General features: G+C 43.1%; 1 protein-coding gene and 2 long non-coding RNA genes across 11 annotated transcripts in view; 1 reads left to right on the top strand and 2 right to left on the bottom strand.

Annotated features, from left to right (window-relative positions):
* Positions 1–20188, top strand: part of LOC138710161 (putative per-hexamer repeat protein 5) — a 281887-nt gene that overhangs the window by 81420 nt on the left and 180279 nt on the right. The gene's annotated exons all lie outside the window — the stretch shown is intronic.
* On the bottom strand, positions 8452–11417 carry LOC138710164 (uncharacterized). Of its 2 annotated transcripts, none has more exons than XR_011335127.1 (3): positions 11338–11417; positions 10413–10487; positions 8452–10306 (listed from the first exon to the last, which is right to left on the bottom strand). It is a non-coding gene; the product is annotated as an uncharacterized lncRNA (long non-coding RNA). The 2 variants fall into 2 exon arrangements; XR_011335126.1 differs by lacking the exon at positions 11338–11417 and adding an exon at positions 10598–10673.
* Positions 11537–13890, bottom strand: LOC138710165 (uncharacterized). The gene is made up of 3 exons (XR_011335128.1): positions 12205–13890; positions 11893–12107; positions 11537–11782 (listed from the first exon to the last, which is right to left on the bottom strand). It is a non-coding gene; the product is annotated as an uncharacterized lncRNA (long non-coding RNA).

Below are 20188 nucleotides of genomic sequence, written 5' to 3' on the forward strand. Positions count from 1 at the left end.
AGATTAATCCAGTCTCTACCATCATATTCCACCTCCCTCAAATCCATTTTAATATTATCTTCCCATCTATGTCTCGGCCTCCCCAAAGGTCTTTTTCCCTCCGGCCTCCTAACTAACACTCTATATGCACTTCTGGATTCGCCTATATGTGCTACATGTCCTGCCCATCTCAAACGTCTGGATTTTATGTTCCTAATTATGTCAGGTGAAGTATACAGTGCGTGCATCTCTGCGTTGTGTAACTTTTTCCATTCTCCTGTAACTTCATCCCTCTTAGCCCCAAATATTTTTCTAAGAACCTTATTCTCAAACACCCTTAATCTCTGTTCCTCTCTCAAAGTGAGAGTCCAAGTTTCACAACCATACAGAACAACCGATAATATAACTGTTTTATAAATTCTAACTTTCAGACTTTTTGACAGCAGACTAGATGACAAAAGCTTCTCAACCGAATAATAACAGGCATTTCCCATATTTAGTCTGCGTTTAATTTCCTCCAGAGTGTCATTTATATTTGTTACTGTTGCTCCAAGATATTTGAATTTTTCCACCTCTTCGAAGGATAAATCTGCTTTTGCTATGCTTTTGCTCCATCGTATTATTTCAGTGACAATAACGGGGATTGTCAGGCCCCTACTAGAATTTTAAAATATAACAGTAGGAATCTTATCAAAGTCTAAGTGATAAAACATAACCAAGTTTGCCTAAGTTTGATATTTTCAGCTCACTAAATTGAGTCTCACTCGAAACATGTGTAATCATTTCGAACATCACGATTATGTCCTCTTGCTGTCATTCTTCCTTTACTTGTTGCCAGTGGCGGCTTGTGATCAGTTTTGTTGGTGGGGCCAGATGTTTCACAAATTTTGCGGTATATGTTAAATAATGCACCAAGATTTTTTATTTAACTTTAGTTAATTGTTTCTGCTTAAAAATTAGTTCAGCACAATACAAGTAAAACTACTAGCTACATAATAATGCAAATTCAACATTAAACTCATCAATTTGCAGAATTATTTATAAAGAAGATGTGCTCGTCTGTCCTTCTGGTTGGCAAACTTTTTGATGACCCTGTTTTTGAAGTTCGGAATTTTATGTAGATGCTCCTTATGAATAGGACAGAAAGTCAACGAATTCAGCCTATCTTGACCCATGGTGTTTCTGAGAAATGTTTTTATTCTGTTTAATGTGCTGATACTCCGTTCTGACTCAGCTGTTGAAACAGATGTTATTGCGATTTGTAGGGTTTGCCCACTTCAAGGAGTAATCCATAAAAAACTGAACAAATCCCACACAGAGGAAATGTAAGTTTTTCTTCAGGGCACAGTGTCCTGTAAGAAATCCTGTTGCCCAAGAGAGCTGCTTTTTGCTAAGTCTCAGCAGCTCATTCGATTTTGTCCTTGCAAGACCTTTGATAAGGGCCTTGCTGTGATTACAGCCCTTAATTGAGTTCCAGTAGCTAATATGTCTTCTGTGAGCCCAATCCCTGATGACCTGCTTAATTGGTCTTGAAGATAGTCCCAACACAGGTTCTGGTCCTATAAATGGGGTCTCAGCTCCATCTTTAGCAGCCTCATCCGCCTTCTCGTTTCCGTGAATCCCTGCATGTCCTGGTACCCACCTCAGATGAACCGAGTTAGTGTTTGCCAGTGTCATGAGGGTATTCCGGCACTCCAGTACCAGTTTCGACTTGACCAAAGGTGATTCAATCGCCTTTAGTGCCGCCTGGCTATCAGAAAGTATAAGGATGTGTCTACCTGAATAGCCCGTTCTAATACTTTCACTTACACTGGCTAAGATAGCAAAGACCTCAGCCTGAAAGATAGTGGCGTATTGACCTAGGCTAAAAGAAAGTCTGGTACCATTGCCAAACAATCCAGCCCCGGTTCCTGATTTGGTTTTGGAGCCATCAGTATACCAAACTGGGCCCTTATTGTTAACCAGTTTAGTCCGGTCCTTCCATTCACTGCGTTCTGGGTATGTAACTGTGAACGTTTTGTCAAACAAAACCCTTGGTTCTAGGATGTCAGTTTCCATGCTCAGGGCATCACCGACACTCCTATCCCAAGGGAGTTTGAGATGATTAAGGTGTTCAACATTGAACACCTTTGTCTGACGGCAAATTCTGTGAAATGCCTTAAGGGCCTCAGCTTCAATCCAAATATGCAGAGGAGTGAGTCCTATTAGCATTTCAATTGCCGCTGTAGGAGTCGTTCTGAAGGCTCCTGTTACTGAAATGCAGAACACTCTTTGCAACTTGTTGAGTTCTGTTCTACAGTTCCTTAATTTAACTCTTGGTCACCACATAAGTGCAGCATAAGAGAGTATAGGTCTAACCATAGTAATGTATATCCAGTACACAATCCTAGGTTTTAGACCCCATGTTTTGCCAAGCATCCTTCTACAGGTCCAAAAGACCCTGTATGCTTTGGCTATGCAATAATCTAAATGATCTTTCCAGGTTAATTTCTTGTCTAGAATAAGTCCAAGGTATTTAACCTGTGAGAGTATGGTATTCTTTCACCGAAGAGTGTGGGTTTCCTAAGGTTCCCCACAGATCTCATCCTTGTGAAAGGTACCAGTACCGTCTTGTTAGGATTAACAGAAAGCTTAGTTCTGTTACACCAATTTTCAATATTTTTCAGTGCTACTTGGAGCACGTCAATGACTGTGGTGGGAAATTTCCCTTTTACGATTACAGCAATATCGTCTGCATATCCAATGGCAAGATACCCAGCCTTGTTGAGTTCCCGAAACAAGGCATCCACTACTAGGTCCCACAGCAGAGGCAAAAGAACGCCTCCCCGTGGGCAGCCCCCAGCCACAGACACCCTGAGTGTTTCCCCAACCAAGCTCATGGTAATTTGCCTGCTTTTTAACATGTAATGTATCCACTTGCAAATAAGCGGAGGTACATTGTGTTCTTGAAATGCTGTTAGTATTACTTCGCAAGAAGTTTTATCAAACGCTCCTTCAACATCCAGCTCCTATGGCAATTTCTTTAAAAGCCAGCCCCTTCTCGATAGACGAGACTACCTGATGAAGTGCTGCTTCTGTAGATTTCCCAGGTAGATAGGCAAACTGGTACTTATGTAAAGGAAATTCCTTCAACACCTTGTCCCTAATATGTCTATCCACTAATCTCTCTAGTGTCTTTGAAAGAAACGAGGAGAGACTGATCGGGCGGTATGCTTTCGCAACAGCATAGCTTGGACGCCCCGGTTTAGGTATAAATATAACCTTGGTCTGCGTCCATGCTTGTGAAACATATCCAGAGGCTAGGCAGACCCTGTAGATGCTACATAGTATGGACTGTATAGAGTCCATACCTTGTTGCAGCAGTGCAGGTATGATCTGGTCAGGTCCTGCTGATTTATATGGGTCAAAAGAATAAATGGCCCATTTTATTTTAGTTAACGTGATCACATCCCTGACCAGGGCCCAGTCCTCCTTGCTCGAACACAAGCGGAACAGTTCCGGTTGCACCTGATCAGCCATCCGACCATTGTTAACTACCTCTGATTCTGGAAAATGTGCGTTAGCTAATTGAAGCAACGTTTCTTTTCCAGACTGTGTATAACTGCCATCTTGCAGTTTAATTGTGCTAACATTTCTGTTAGCACTTTTTGCCATTAGCTTCATGAGTCTGGCACTGCTAGGAATACTTTCGATCCCTTCACAGTGCTCCCTCCATGATTGCCTTTTTGCTTTCTGAATAGCCTTGTTGTAACTGGTGAGTTCCCTCTGATAGGTAATCCAGTCACCAGTTCTCCTAGCAAGTTTGAAAAGTTTCCTTGTATTACGTTTAAGTTCGCTTAGCTCTTTTGACCACCAAGGAACCAGTCTTGGCGAGCCTGCGACCTTAGCATGGCAATTATTATAATATGATAGGAGAATTGACTGTTGCAACTGGTCAACTGCAAACTCCACATCTATTATAGAACGAATGTCCATTGATATACCCGCTGTCAATGCCGATAGGTCCATCCTGTATGCGTCCCAGTCGGTATTCCTCGAGTTCCTAATGATCATTGGATTAGTGATCTGTGATTTAATTCTAAAGTATATATATCTATGATCAGAGGCAGACGTATCTGATTATACATACCAGTTAAAAACTAGGTCCTCAACCAATTTAGTCCCCAGCGTTAAATCAATAACTTCCCTTCTCTGTGAATTAACAAAAGTTGGTTCGTTACCTTTATTTAGAATATACCAGATATTCCAGCAGCTGTTCGCCCCTTGGATTGATGTCAGAGCTTCCCCACAGCACATGGTGGGCGTTGGCATCAGTCCCTATGATGAGTTCCTTACCCGTTTCGTTGCAGTGGGAGACAAGTCTCCTCACCGTTTCCGATGGTGGGTTAGGTTCATCATAAGGAAGGTAGGCAGATGAGAATTGTAAAATCCTCTTTCTGCCCCCCTCCCTTATGGACGTCTCTATAGTAGTTACATCCCTGGAACAGAACTCTACTTTAAGCAAAGCATCCATCCAGTCTCTAACATAAATGCAAGTTCTTGGATTGTCAGTATTGGGGCAGTGAAGAGTGCCTCCAGTACAATTAACTCCCCTAACAAATTCCCTGTATACCCATGGTTCTTGTATGAGAGCAATGTCTATATTTTCACTAGCCAGTTTCTTGCTTAGTAAGGCAGAAGCTGCCTTGCAATGGTGAAGGTTAATTTGAATTACTTTCATAATTACCCAATTAAAATACTCACTTATACAGCCTCTTGAGCGGGAATTTCCTCCGGGATTCCAGTCTCCATGGACTCCGGAGAATCATCCACTCCAGCAGCTGCCTCTTGAGCGTCTTGAGTCGCCTTTTTATTGGGGTCGAGTAGGATCTTGAATTGACCCTTGTCTACCCCAGTATAGGCGGTCAGCCCCTTCTCTGAAATTTTTTCAGCCGATTCCTGGTCTATCAGCAAAATTAAACGCTGACCAGTTGGATCGGTCTGCTTATTGACCACTTTCCAATGCTCTGTGCAGAGCCCTTGATTGAGTAGTTGGACTCGTCTCAGCAGCACCTTAGGATCCGGGTCCTAAAGGCTACCTTAACTCGTTTAGGTAGTTCCTTGGCATCTATTACCTTTAGAACAAAATTATCCCTAATTGTTGTTCCATTAAGGCATTTCTGGAGCCATAAACATGAGTTCTGATCCTCACAATAGTAGATCAGGGCCCCATCCTGTAATGAAAATGTCCTGAGGAGTGGTAGAGGCTCACCAGATTGCGCGCCGTCTAATCCCCTCAGGATCGCCGCCTGAATGTGACCAATGTCACTTTCTATTAGCTTGTCATCAGGATATGATGTCCCGACGATAGCTATTTTAAAAGTTGCTGTCCATGCCTGTGGAGTAACGGTTAGCACGTCTAGCCGCGAAACCAGGTGGCCCGGGTTCGATTCCCGGTTGGGACAAGTTACCTGGTTGAGGTTTTTTCCGGGGTTTTCCCTCAACCCAATATGAGCAAATGCTGGGTAACTTTCGGTGTTGGACCCCGGACTCATTTCACCGGCATTATCACCATCTCATTCAGACGCTAAATAACCTAAGCTGTTGATAAAGCGTCGTAAAATAACCCACTAAAATAAAAAAATAAAATTAAAAGTTGCTAAGGCCTCGCAGTAAGAGACTTCAGGAACAATGCCCTTGGGTCTCTTTACAGGCTGAATCCCTGCCGAGGGTGGAGTGGCAGTGCTAGACCTAGTCCTCTTGGGAGTCTTTGGTTTGGCTCCGCTCACAACACCAGTTGGTAGAGATGAAGGGCCTGGGTGCGCAGTGCTCCCGGCTCTCAACATCGCTTCCCTTTCCCTTCTCCTTCTCTTTCTTTCTGCCCCTGATAGTTTTTTTGAGCCCAGGTGCAGCCTGTTTATGGAAGAGGCAGTGATCCCCATCCCTTTATCCGATGTTAGATGTCCCTCAGCTGGAGAGTCTCTAACATCCTCTTTTGTTCTAGTGTCCTGCATTTTGGTCCCACGAGAACCGGGGAACTAAAGGTCACCCAGCACAGAGCCCAGAATATGTTGGGAAGGCTAAGTACTGCAGGGTGTCGCCTGGTGCCCTACAGAGATCGTTAGCAACACTGATTATTTTACTACCCCAGTGCCATTCAGCCCTCGGCACGATACTTTCCACCTTGGCTTGGGTAGACCAACCCGTACACCAAAGTGGTGCTCCAACTGGGAGTCCCACCAAGGTTCTCCAGCTGGGAGCCCCATTTGGGTTGGATTTCAGTTGGTGTTATTGGAAAGCCGCTTCTTTGTCAGGTACCTCCACCGGGATCTCTCTGGCATGAGTAACTCTACCAGTACAGCCCCCGGTTTCATTGGTACTCACAAGCTCCCCCACCAATGTCAAGGTCCTGCGGCTACTAGGGGGAGTTATACCATAAAATTTAAGGGCCCTATTCATAGACATCGCGCTAGCCCATGCTACTAGCGTTCTAAACTAGCCCCGGTTATAGCCAGGTAACTTTTACAGGATTCAGAGACGCCGATTAATCAGTGGCTACATTAGTCGGCGTATTAGCTTTGGAAACTGTTACACGATGCTGAAACTGCTACTGCGCATGTGCAGACTGGCAATTGTCATGCTCAGACGCAAGCGATTCCGGATCGTTTCTGTTTATTTGTGAGGTTATTGACGCTATTAAACTACAATAAACTATTTGTTTTTTCTTCTGTGGTAAAAAAAAAAACAAGAAATATACATGGCAGCGTGGGGGAATTTGACTATACAAGAAGAAATATCGAAAATGTAAGTAGAAATGTTATAATATTATACGTAATATTTTTAGGTTAGGCCTAGACGTAACTATTATAAAATATTGGATTTCAAAGAGTGAATTATTCTAATTAAGTATATATTTATTTACTTTTAGTTGAAGAAATAACTAAAAACAACTGGTGGAGGATGCCCTGTCCCGAAATTGATGACGTAGGCCTACTAAACTATATGGAATGTTAACATATGAGGTATGTGTTTTTGGTTCTTAGGACATGTTTTTGTAAGTAAGATAGGCCACAGTATAGAGAACATACAGTAGGGACAATTCTTGTCGGCACCTTTGATGTTGTTGGTACTAAAATCGAGCTCAGCAAGGTCTAGTTCTCAATGAATCCAACTATGTCGCTAGTATCGGCAGAGCTGACAGCTGAGCTAACGTTCAGCTGTTCAGATCACATTTAGACATGTTAAACTATTGTGGTTAAACTTTCATATGTAATAACTGTTGTACTCCTTCGTTATATAGCGATATTTGTTTTATAATGTACGTCTAATGAAAATTTACTTTTTCTTTTCAAGTTACATATAAAATTCCAGTGTTCATGATTGAAATAAAATAATATACTATTAGCGAAGTGCGTGCTGTTTTATTCTGTATCACAATATCCATTGCATTTTGTCTTGGATCACACTATGTTGTAAAATACATACACCAGGGAAACATTCAATAAATAAACAAGAATTCGGGTAGCTTGTAGCAATTAAAAATGTATGTTCACTGTATACCAGTACCTGATTGTAGGCCAAACTACGTACCTAGATATACAAAGTGGGCCTAATAATTATCTACCTTAACTATTATATGTAACTACATAATATTTAGTCCAAAACACAATTTACAGTAATAATACCAAAATACACACGACAATTTCATTGTTCATCAACGAAATGAAATAAACTTTTAGCTAAGTGCTTATGTTTTATTCTGTATCTTCATATCCATTGCATTTCGTCTTGGATCATATGTTGCAAAACACATACACCAGGGAAACTGTCTTTACACTGGTTTATGTCGATTTGATTTTATTCTGTATGAATTATTGTAATGGGAGAAATACTTGTGTCTCTTTTCCCAAGCGAGCAGATGTTCCGTAAATTGTCAATAAATTATTACAAAATGTTTGTGGAAACTAATGCCACTTTCCCCAAGCATTGCAGAATTGTAGGCCTAACTACCTGGGTGTACAAAGTGGGCCTAATAACACTGCGAACAAATTTTAACTTTTTTTTTCTGCGCTGATCATGTGATACATGTTTTTTTATATAATTTGAGCCTCCTGAATACGAAAATGACAAAAACCGTTGTTGCTTACGGTTTTTGAGAAATTTTAGAATTTATATCTATTCAAAATACTGCTTTATATAATAATGTTAAATATTCACTGTTTAGAAGATTACAGCTTTCTTTTTCTGCATTTTCTTTTATACTGGACATGAAGTAAATCACGAGATAAAGTTCAACAATAGTCTGCTAGCATATTGGTACTCCACTGTCCTTGGTATTTTCTTTTTCTCCGTAGTTGAAATTTCTTGATGAAAGCGCTCATCATGCTCATCACTGAAATCGTCATAATTCTCGGGGAAAAAGTCAAGATGGGAGTGAAGGAAGTGAATTTTCAGGTATATGTTACAATCCATAGATGTTGATAGGGGTTGATGTATGATAGTAATTATTTACTTGAACTATTATAACACATAACTATGTATCCAAAACACAATTACAGTACTAATACCAAAATACATACGACAGTTTCAATGTTCATCATTGAAATGAAATACTTCATTAAACAAGTGCTGACAGTTTTATAGGGAATCCACAACACATCTAATTATCCAATAGAACACAAACATGCAGCATTTTGGTCCATGGTATACAAATTAATCAACATACAAATGGCCCAACAATGAGGAAATTTACATTATCAAATACACAGCATAAGAGAATGGATACACTTCAACATAACAGACTACATCATAAAAAAAAAGACGAAACATTACCACTATTAATACTATGACCACAAGAAACAAACACCACACAAGAACACAAAAAAATACATCGCGCTAACATATGAAAATATAAATACACACAAGACTGCATCTTCTTTCAAAAATTATAATGTAATATTGCATACAGGCCAGAAAACACACCATGGAAACTTCTCTACATACAAGATAAATACTAATAATAATTTTATTATACATTTCAGTTAAATCTCTTTTAGGTTTTGATACATGTACTGATTCTCTCATAATACTGCTTTGCTTGCTAATCCTGTTAAGGTGTTTTGTGACAGTGAATGATTTGTTTTTTTATCACCATATTTATAATCTTCTGTAACACTACCTCTAAGAGAAATTTTCATCGACATTGCAGCTACAACTGTCGAACTTAAAACCTGAACTGCTAATTTCACTTTCATTTTTTCTGGATTTGTGGGATGCATATGTGAATCCGTTAATTTAGGAGCCAATCTGTTTGGCAATGCTTGGTCTTTGTTAAAAAATTCCACAATATATTGCCAAGAGGTCGTCTCCCCTCTGAAGTGAAAAGTGTTGGTTAGAAGATTATTTCTTGTCGCCTTCTTAAGATGTGGAGTGTCAAACATATAAATTATTTCTTCATTCTGAACTAGAAATACTGGTTCATCCTTGAATAAGGTATTAGCTAGCTTAATGTTTGAGGCTCCCATGTCACTAATAACTATTCTAACTTTCAAACCAATAGCATTCACTTTTGAAATAACCGTGTACAGCAAATCTTTCAGTTTTGAGGCTGAACATGTATTATGAACAAAGAAATAGGCAAGAGGCTGATGCCAGTTGTAATATATACCTTTCAGCATGAACACCAAAACATTTAAAGCTGGCCTAAAACTTTTTCCTTCCCCCAAATCTTCAAATCCCACCACCTCATCTTTCCCTATGCAATAAAACAAATTAGATTTTATGGACATTTCATCTAAACAAAGGCAACAATTTCTATCAGCGTCACAAAATGTAAGAATCTTTTCTTTGAGAGCTTCAAAGATGAAATTGTTTAAGCCAGCTTTAAAATCTATACTTTCTGTGATCCTGTTCAAGGTTCTTTTCGTTGGCAATGTAAATATTTTGGACATACCTCTGTAAGCTTTAGGACCCATACAATATATTTTCAAACAAGTGTTCAAAAATTCTTCGGAGTATCTTCTTTGATGGGGTGTCTTGTTATGAAGATCGGCCTGCTGTTTAACAAAATCAATACATTTTTTAGGGAGGAATTTCTCGCATAACACTTTAAAGTCTTCACATGTAACATCTGACAATACAGATTTCTCGTTATTGGTTTCAATTTGTTTTTCCATTTTCCTATTTTTTCTCTTTAAAGTACAGATGCTACGTTTTAGTTTTCACTTTCTAGGGGTATTGGAACTGAGCACAGTTGGTGTTTGTGTGTTTACATTTGTCACTGATAATGAACATTCTTCAGATCTACTCCCTTTGTTGTATACATTCGAAGGTCCAGGTAGATCTACATCTAGAAATAAGAGATGAATTGTTATTTAGGTTAACTCACAGAAATGGAATTGTTTTCACCGACAAGTTTGTAAAAACTTTCACAATTGCCAAAAATTTATACTAACCGGAACGTGTAGGTTGTACTGCACTCTCTTGAAATTCTGGTACAATGCGGAATGGGCCAGTATGCGGTCCTCCATCTAGAAATAAGAGATGAATTAATTGTTATTTAGGTTAACTCACAGAAATGGAATTGTTTTCACCGGCATCTTTGTAAAAACTTTCACAATTGCCAAAAATATATACTGACCAGAACGTGTAGGTTGTACTGCACTCTCTTGAAATTCTGGTACAATGCGGAATGGGGCAGTATGCGGTCCTCCATCTAGAAATAAGAGATGAATTAATTGTTATTTAGGTTAACTCACAGAAATGGAATTGTTTTCACTGGCATCTTTGTTAAAACTTTCACAATTGCCAAAAATATATACTGACCAGAACGTGTAGGTTGTACTGCACTCTCTTGAAATTCTGGTACAATGCGGAATGGGGCAGTATGCGGTCCTCCATCTAGAAATAAGAGATGAATTAATTGTTATTTAGGTTAACTCACAGAAATGGAATTGTTTTCACTGGCATCTTTGTTAAAACTTTCACAATTGCCAAAAATATATACTGACCAGAACGTGTAGGTTGTACTGCACTCTCTTGAAATTCTGGTACAATGTGGAATGGGGCAGTATGCGGTCCTCCATCTAGAAATAAGAGATGAATTAATTGTTATTTAGGTTAACTCACAGAAATGGAATTGTTTTCACTGGCATCTTTGTTAAAACTTTCACAATTGCCAAAAATATATACTGACCAGAACGTGTAGGTTGTACTGCACTCTCTTGAAATTCTGGTACAATGCGGAATGGGGCAGTATGCGGTCCTCCATCTAGAAATAAGAGATGAATTAATTGTTATTTAGGTTAACTCACAGAAATGGAATTGTTTTCACCGGCATCTTTGTAAAAACTTTCACAATTGCCAAAAATTTATACTAACCAGAACGTGTAGGTTGTACTGCACTCTCTTGAAATTCTGGTACAATGTGGAATGGGCCAGTATGCGGTCCTCCATCTAGAAATAAGAGATGAATTAATTGTTATTTAGGTTAACTCACAGAAATGGAATTGTTTTCACTGGCATCTTTGTTAAAACTTTCACAATTGCTAAAAATTTATACTAACCAGAACGTGTAGGTTGTACTGCACTCTCTTGAAATTCTGGTACAATGTGGAATGGGCCAGTATGCGGTCCTCCATCTAGAAATAAGAGATGAATTAATTGTTATTTAGGTTAACTCACAGAAATGGAATTGTTTTCACTGGCATCTTTGTTAAAACTTTCACAATTGCCAAAAATTTATACTAACCAGAACGTGTAGGTTGTACTGCACTCTCTTGAAATTCTGGTACAATGTGGAATGGGCCAGTATGCGGTCCTCCATCTAGAAATAAGAGATGAATTAATTGTTATTTAGGTTAACTCACAGAAATGGAATTGTTTTCACTGGCATCTTTGTTAAAACTTTCACAATTGCCAAAAATTAATACTAACCTGAACGTGCATGTTATACTGAATTATTTCGAGATTCAGGTATGTTTAGCACTGGAACAGCATCTGCAGTTAATCGGGATACTTTGGAAGTGCCTTTTTTTGTAATCATTTCTTGTGGAAAATGTAAACTGCATACCCTATACATTGAGCCATTAAGATCCCTCATAATCCGGAATAAGTGTTCACAGCCACATGCTTGAACCCATATTTTACATCTGAAATTAAATTGAGTATGTATCAGAATTTTTTTTTTTTGAGTGAAGAAGAAGTTCGTAATTTTTTTAAGATATGTGATCATCTCATTGTACTTACCTATCTCTGTCTTTTGGAAAACGAAATAAGCTTATATTTTGACTTAGGTTCCTTTTATTATTGCAACAAAATTTCACAGTGCAAATACCACCTCGTGTTGTTGTTTTCTGAGTATCCATTTTCTTTGAGATTGCTGCCACTTAATACCTGTGATCAGAGATAATCGGGAAATAATGTAGCTTAGGTTAATTTCGTTTCATTATTAGACAGCAGTGAGTAAGAATACAAAGGTTGTATGTCAATGAAAAACAAATGTTGTGAAGTGGCGAAATGGGTTTTATCTTGTCACAATGCTCTGTAGTTTTTATGAAGAGTGTTTTTGAAGTTATTTAACGACGCTGTTTCAACTACTAGGTTTTTTTTAGCATCGATGGGATTGGTGATAGCGAGGTGGCATTTGACAAGACGAAGACAAGAATTCGCCATTTATTACCTGAATTCGCGTTGCAGTACGGAAACCTCAGAAAAAACCCAACAAGGTAATCAGTCCAAGCGGGGATCGAAACCACGCCCAAGCGCAACTCCGAATTTAACGGTTTCAGTTTGCGATGAAGAGTAAGTTACACCAAGACAAATCAGGCAGTACCAATAACACACACTTTTTTTACATTCTTTTTGTACATACAATCTTTGTGCTCTTAGCCATTATCATTATCTATCATTAATATTATGTCGCTAGGAAGTCAAAATACTTATTGTTGACGTTCATGTTCGCACTTCACCGCAACGGACGCCATGATGTACTACGTTGTACTTGGATCAATTCTACCAACATAAGCCTCAAACAGTGACTTGAACGTTAGCGTCAATTAGTGAATATTTTCATGATGATTGCATACGGAAGTAATTATTATTATGGTTATATTGCCATTCCTTTGCCTTATGTCTTTCAAATTGTTAAAAGATGAGTAATGTAATGTTTTCAGTTAATATTAAATTATGCCAGCACTGTTGTACATGCAGATCCATCTGGTGGAGGTTTCAGATAATACACCCGGTTTTGTGACATGCGCACTCAGAATTTGTTCCCACGAAACAGCTTATATGTCCCTACTGTATGTTCTCTATACTGTGGATAGGCCTATTACTTTATGGTAAATGTTTAATGTGGGTCTGGTATGATTATGTCGCCTAAGGCTACTCTGAATAGGTACTTAGTAGCCTAATTAATATAACGTAAATAATATATCTTGTAGGAATATAGCTGATAATGCTAGTAAAATGTAATTCACAACAATCGTGAAAATGCAAGCTACGCCTATACTCAACTATCATAAATGCAGTTTGGATAATATGGCTTTGTAAATACCCATAGGGGATTGGGCCACAAACATCTGATGTCAATCCACACAATTATCAATCATACCTTAACGTAGGCCTAATATCTTGTGTACAAGAATTATCAAAACTGAGACCTTATTTTAAAGGGCAGTAGGAATGCCTAGAGATTTCTGAGATATCCTTTTCTCTACTACGTCAAAAGAAATAGCATTATTTGAGGTTAGAATTACCTACATAAGCATAAGAAATTTGTAGAATCCAAATTGATGGCCAGCTATAAGATTTCATTATCTTGTGTGTTTATAGAACGCTAGTAAGTGATTTATAAAATATTGTAAATTTATTTCAACTCAACAATAGGATTTTTATTCTTCCAACAATAATTCCTTTCTACAATTCACCTTAAACGCTCTCGTCAACAATAGGATTTTCACTCAACACAGTATTCGTTATAGCACTCCACTGACGGCAATGACAATTTACTTGGACTATTACGAACAACAATGAACTGTTAATCTTAACTAATATTTACAAAGCATTATTTATAAATCAGAACTATCAGTTCTCAGTCCACAGTTCTTCTAGCTCAGTCACTCGAGTTCACAGTATCTCGAACCACAGACCTTCAGAGACAGTTCACTGTACTCGAACTCAGGTCCCTCCAACTGCGGTCCACTGCATTCGAACTCAGGCCTTCGGATGCTGACACAGTTGCGGACGCACACTCGAGTCGAACTCGGTACACAAGACTGGCTTGCTTGCTCTGGCTTACTCACTGACTGGCTGACTAATCAACTGAAAACTGCCCGAGTTCGCTGGCGTTTCTTCTCTTATAACCACAGCGACGTAGCCTGGAAAGCTCGAATTCCCGATTTTTCCACTTCGACGGACTTCTCGAAGAGTCGGGAGGGTCCGTCCCCCCTTCACTCTGCACGTAGCAGTTGCGCGCGCAATCTCCCCTCGTCGCGTTGACGTAATACACCCCCTCTGCCCTTCAGCATGCAGATGCTCCCCGTACCAGCGTTTCGTCTGCCGCACGCCCTGTCGGACGCGTGTTCAAACCCCATTGCAGCTGTCACATTGCTCCCTCCTTAGGGCTGCTCATCCCGGGCAGTCCCTTGGTAGGCTGCTAATCGGTCCAGATGCACCACCATCATCTTCCCTCGAGGTTGTCGCTGGATGCGGTACACCACGTCGTTGATCTGGGTCACCACGCGGTATGGTCCATCCCAGGCACGCTGCAGCTTTGGTGATTTCCCTTTGGTCCTGGTAGGTCGATACAGCCACACCAGGACGCCCTCCTGGAATCCTGCAGAGTTGGCTAGTCTGTCGTAGCGCACTTTCATCCTGTCGCTGGCCATCTTGAGGTGCTCTCTGGCCAGTTGGTGAACTCCATTCAACTTCTCGGTGAGTTCTGCCACATAGTCAGTCGCTGGTTGGTCGGCGCTGGGTGGCGTGCCAAACAGCAGATCACAGGGCAGGCGCAGCTCTCTCCCGAAGACCATGTTTGCCGGTGTCATCCCTGTTGTATCGTGGACTGAAGCTCTGTAGGCCAAGAGGAACAGTGGGACTCTGGCATCCCAGTCTCGTTGATGGTTGGACACCACCTTCCGCAGGTGCTCTTCCACGGTTTTGATGTAGCGTTCCACCATGCCGTCGGATTGTGGGTGGAGGGGAGTGGTCCTGGTTTTATGCACCCTCAGACGCTCGAGCAATTCGCCCATCAGGTTGGATTCGAAGTTGCGCCCCTGATCGCTATGCAATTCCTGGGGCACCCCAAATTGGCAGATGAAGTTGTCAAGCACCGCGTCGGCCACCGTCGAAGCCTCTTGGTTGGGAATCGCGTACACCTCTGGCTATTTTGTGAAGTAATCCATGGCGACTAGCAGGTAGCGGTTCCCGTGATCCGTGACCGGGAACGGTCCAGCAACGTCGATGGCGATCCTCTCAAAAGGAGCTCCCACGTTGTACTGCTGCATGGCTCCCCTGCCGCGTGTCCTTGGTCCGCGACTGGCTGCACAGGTGTCACATCTTCAGCACCATTGTTCCGTGTCGGATCTCTGATGTAGCCAGTAGAACCTCTGTCTTAACTTGTCCAGCATCTTGTTGGCTCCCAGGTGGCCTCCAGTCACTCCAGCATGAGTCTCCTCCAGCACTTCCTTCACCTTGCTCCTGGGCAGGACGAGTTGTTCTATGCGGGTCTTTCCATCGGCCGACTCCCAAATCCTCTTCAGGATATCGTCCATTACAGTGAAAGATTCCCACTGGGCCCAGTAGCTTTTGTAAGTGGTGCTACGGTTGGCGATATCAGCCCATACTGGTCTCCGGCCGGACTCCACATCACGTAGTAGCTGTCCAATGTTTGGATCCTCCAGCTGCTCCCTCCTTATGGCGGCGTTATCCCATCCTGGGATCGCCTGGGCGGCAATTGCCCGGACTGCGTGGGCGCCATCCCGCTCTTCTACTTTCAGGCAGTGTTTGCAGCCATCCGGGCACGGGCGTCGTGATAAGGCATCAGCGTTGGAGTGTTTCTTCCCCTGGCGGTGTTCAGAGGTGAAGTTGTACTCTTGCAGACGTTGAACCCAACGGGCGGTCTGCCCCTCCAGATTCTTGAAGCCCAATAGCCAGGTGAGTGCAGAATGGTCTGTCCTCAGATGGAATTCCTGGCCATACAAATATTTGTGGAAATGCTTCAGGGCTTCCACAATGGCAAGAAGTTCTCTACGTGTCACGCAGTAGTTTCTCTCAGCCTTGGATAATGTTCGGCTGAAGTAGGCAATCACCCTCTCTTGCCCGTCCTGTTCCTGAGAGAGTACTCCTCCGATGCCTATGTTGCTAACGTCCGTGTCAAGTGTGAACTTCCTTCCAGGGATTGGGTATCCCAGTACAGGAGCAGTGCAGAGTGCCTCTTTCAGTGACTGGAAGGATGACTCCGCCTCGTCCATTGGAATTGTCGCTTCTCCTCGGTCAGCTGGGTTAGAGGCTTAGCAATGTTGGCGTACCCAGCTACGAACCTTCTGTAATAAGTGCAGAGGCCGAGAAAGCGGCGCAACTCCTGCTTGTCCCTCGGTCTCGGCCATCCTCTGACGGCTTGTAGCTTCTCCGGGTCCGTGGCCACTCCGTTGGTTCCTACTACGTGCCCCAGGTAGCTGACCTTCTTCTGGAACAGATGACATTTCTTCGGGTTCAACTTCAGCCTGGCTTGTCACAGTCTCTCGAACACTTTCCTCAGGTTCAACAGCTGTTCGCCGAAAGTCTTGCCGACCACAATGACGTCATCAAGGTACAGCAAACAGGTGTCGTATGTCAGGCCTCTCATTTACGGACTCCATTAGTCTCTGGAATGTAGCCGGGGCGTTGCAGAGGCCGAACGGCATAACGGTGAACTGCCATAGTCCCTGGCCTGTAGAGAACGCCGTTTTCTCCTTGTCCTCAGGATGTAGCGCCACCTGCCAGTATCCTGACTTGAGATCCAACGTCGAGAACCACTCTGCTCCGGCCAGGGTGTCCAAGGTGTCGTCAATTCGTGGAAGGGGAAAGCAGTCCTTCTTGGTGACGTCATTCAGTCTTCTGTAGTCCACGCAGAAACGCAGGTCCCCATTCTTCTTCTTCACCAGCATCACAGGTGATGACCAAGGGCTGTCGGATTCCTCGATGACCCCTCTTGCTTTCATGCCCTCCAGTTGGCTGTCAATCTCCCTCTGTTTAGCTAGAGGGACGCGTCGAGGAGGTTGTCTGATTGGGCGAGCATTTCCGGTGTCGATGCGGTGCTGAACTTTCTCCGTTCTCCCGTAGTCGTTTTCAGACAGACTGAACACGTCTTGAAATTCTGTCAGTAGATCGTGGACTTGTCTTCTTTCTCCTTTACTTAAATTCTCCTCCAATTCTCGAGCCACCTCTTTCAGTGATGAGTCTAGATCTGGACGTGGTCGGTGACACACCTCGTTATCTGCCAGAGACGTCACAGACACCACCGGCTCGATGCTACCTAGTACAGTTCCACTAGGCACCTCCTTGTCCCGATTGGTGACATTCGGGACCCTCACCGGTACCACCTTCTGATTCGGGAGTAGGGATCTGGCCACATAAACCCCATCTATCGGAGTTGTTTACGAATTGAAGAGCAGGTTTCTCTTAGGTTGTCCGTCCAGTCTTGCCGTCACCACCATCTCGCAGCCTGCCGGGATTGTCACATGATTCTCCAAGGTGAGTCTGCTGGCCATGGGTTGGTCTTCGACGTCCCTCAGGAACACTTCATCCTGACCAAAACGGAGTATACAGCGCTGGACGTCCACCGTTGCATCGAAGATCCGCATGGCGTCGAGTCTCAGGATGACGTCTTCAGTGATGTTGGCGACGAACACCCACATCTCCAGTCTCCTCTTTCCCAATGTCAGATCCAGGAAAACCTCTGTTTGGATGGGCAGGTTCTCGCCTGAGGCAGTACGTAGCTCATACCAGCGCAGCGGCGTCCTCCCAGGTAGGCCACGCACGACTTCCGGTCTGGCGATGGTGAGCAACGCCCTGGTGTCTACCAGTACTCTGCATGGGCGGCCTCTTATCCATCTGTCAGCAATCAGCTCATCGTCGCATCTTCTGTTAACCGTCTTTAAGATCAGCCAAGGGGATGGTGATGACGGCGCCGACGTGCCCCTCATCGCATTGGCCCCTTTTAGTTTTTCCTGTTTGTGACCAGATCGGTCACAGTCCCTCCTCAGGTGTCCAGGTTCGCCGCAGGACCAGCAGGTAGGCACTCCTCGTCTTCGGCGCTCGGGTGACTTCGGTCGACGCTCCTCGACATCGGCCGCCGCCATACTCCTAATCCGGTGCGACGTCGAGACGTTCGTCGTCAACTTTGCTGCCTCCATCCTGAGGGCCGCCGCCAGAGCTGCGTTGATGGTACGATGCTCTGCCAGAAGTAGCTGTTGTCTTGTTTCCGGGTCTCGAACTCCGCTGCCGAAGGTGTAGGCCGCCTCTCCAGCGATGAAATCATTAGGTAGGCCCCTGAGGGCCTTATGGGCCAGTTGTTCCACTGCCATCGCAAATTCTTGTAGGGACTCGCCTGACTGTTGGACCCTCGTTTTTAGTTGGGTCCTAAATGCTGCCGCAAGTTGATGGTCACCATAACGTCCCTCCAGGGCCGCCATTATCTCAGCGGCTGTCCCACCTTCTGGAATGCTGTGAAGAATCTCCGACGCCTGTCCCTGAAGCGCGGCCAGCAGCTGAGTGGTTTTCTCTGCTGGCGTGCACCCATTGTGCTCTGCGATGGCCTCGAACTGGCGACGGAATATCGCCCAAGACGTCGTACCGTCGAACTTCGGCGTCTTGACATTGTAATGTCTGGCTGAAGGCGATGGTTCCGCAGGGCCACTATATGGAGTCCTCAACTCTGTGGCCGCTTCTTGCATGGCTCGTCGAACCTCCTCGGCAACTATCTGTTTCTGTTCTCTAGCCTGGCGATCCACCAACGCGAGGATGTGCTTGTTTTCTACAGCATGTTGGTCCATCAGCACACTCGTTTCCTCTTGACGACGTTCGAGAGCGCGAATTTTGCCGTCAAAATGGTCTACATCCTGTCTCAACTCGGCTACTGTCTCGTTTATAGTTGTAAAATTCTGGTTTAGTTTATCCAAATCGGCCTTAAGTTCGTCTTTTACGATGGCGACAATTCCATCTACGTGGGCTGAAACGCTTTCAATTTGCGTAGTGAAGTCATATTTTACTCCGCTTATGTCACTTTTCATTTCCGTTTTCACTTCACTTATATCGTTCTTAACCTCACTGATGTGCCTGTTCATGTCGTTCATGTTATCTTTCATTTCAGCCTTCATTTCCGCGATGGCTTGCAGGATTTGCTGTAGGTTCTCCATTGTAGATAATGTCCCGATTCTGACACCAGTGTAAATTTATTTCAACTCAACAGTAGGATTTTTATTCTTCCAACAATAATTCCTTTCTACAATTCACCTTAAACGCTCTCGTCAACAATAGGATTTTCACTCAACACAGTATTCGTTATAGCACTCCACTGACGGCAATGGCAATTTACTTGGACTATTACGAACAACAATGAACTGTTAATCTTAACTAATATTTACAAAGCATTATTTATAAATCAGAACTATTAGTTCTCAGTCCACAGTTCTTCTAGCTCAGTCACTCGAGTTCACAGTATCTCGAACCACAGACCTTCAGAGACAGTTCACTGTACTCGAACTCAGGTCCCTCCAACTGCGGTCCACTGCACTCGAACTCAGGTCCCTCCAACTGCGGTCCACTGCACTCGAACTCAGGCCTTCGGATGCTGACACAGTTGTGGACGCACACTCGAGTCGAACTCCGGTACACAAGACTGGCTTGCTTGCTCTGGCTTACTCACTGACTGGCTGACTAATCAACTGAAAACTGCCCGAGTTCGCTGGCGTTTCTTCTCTTATAACCACAGCGACGTAGCCTGGAAAGCTCGAATTCCCGATTTTTCCACTTCGACGGACTTCTCAAAGAGTCGGGAGGGTCCGTCCCCCCTTCACTCTGCATGTAGCAGTTGCGCGTGCAATCTCCCCTCGTCACGTTGACGTAATACACCCCCTCTGCCCTTCAGCATGCAGATGCTCCCCGTACCAGCGTTTCGTCGGACGCGTGTTCAAACCCCGTTGCAGCTGTCACAATATATATCAAACTCATATTTATTACAGCACTGAAA

This window comes from Periplaneta americana, chromosome 12, assembly GCF_040183065.1.
Source record: "Periplaneta americana isolate PAMFEO1 chromosome 12, P.americana_PAMFEO1_priV1, whole genome shotgun sequence".
Classification (NCBI taxonomy): Eukaryota; Metazoa; Arthropoda; class Insecta; order Blattodea; family Blattidae; genus Periplaneta; species Periplaneta americana.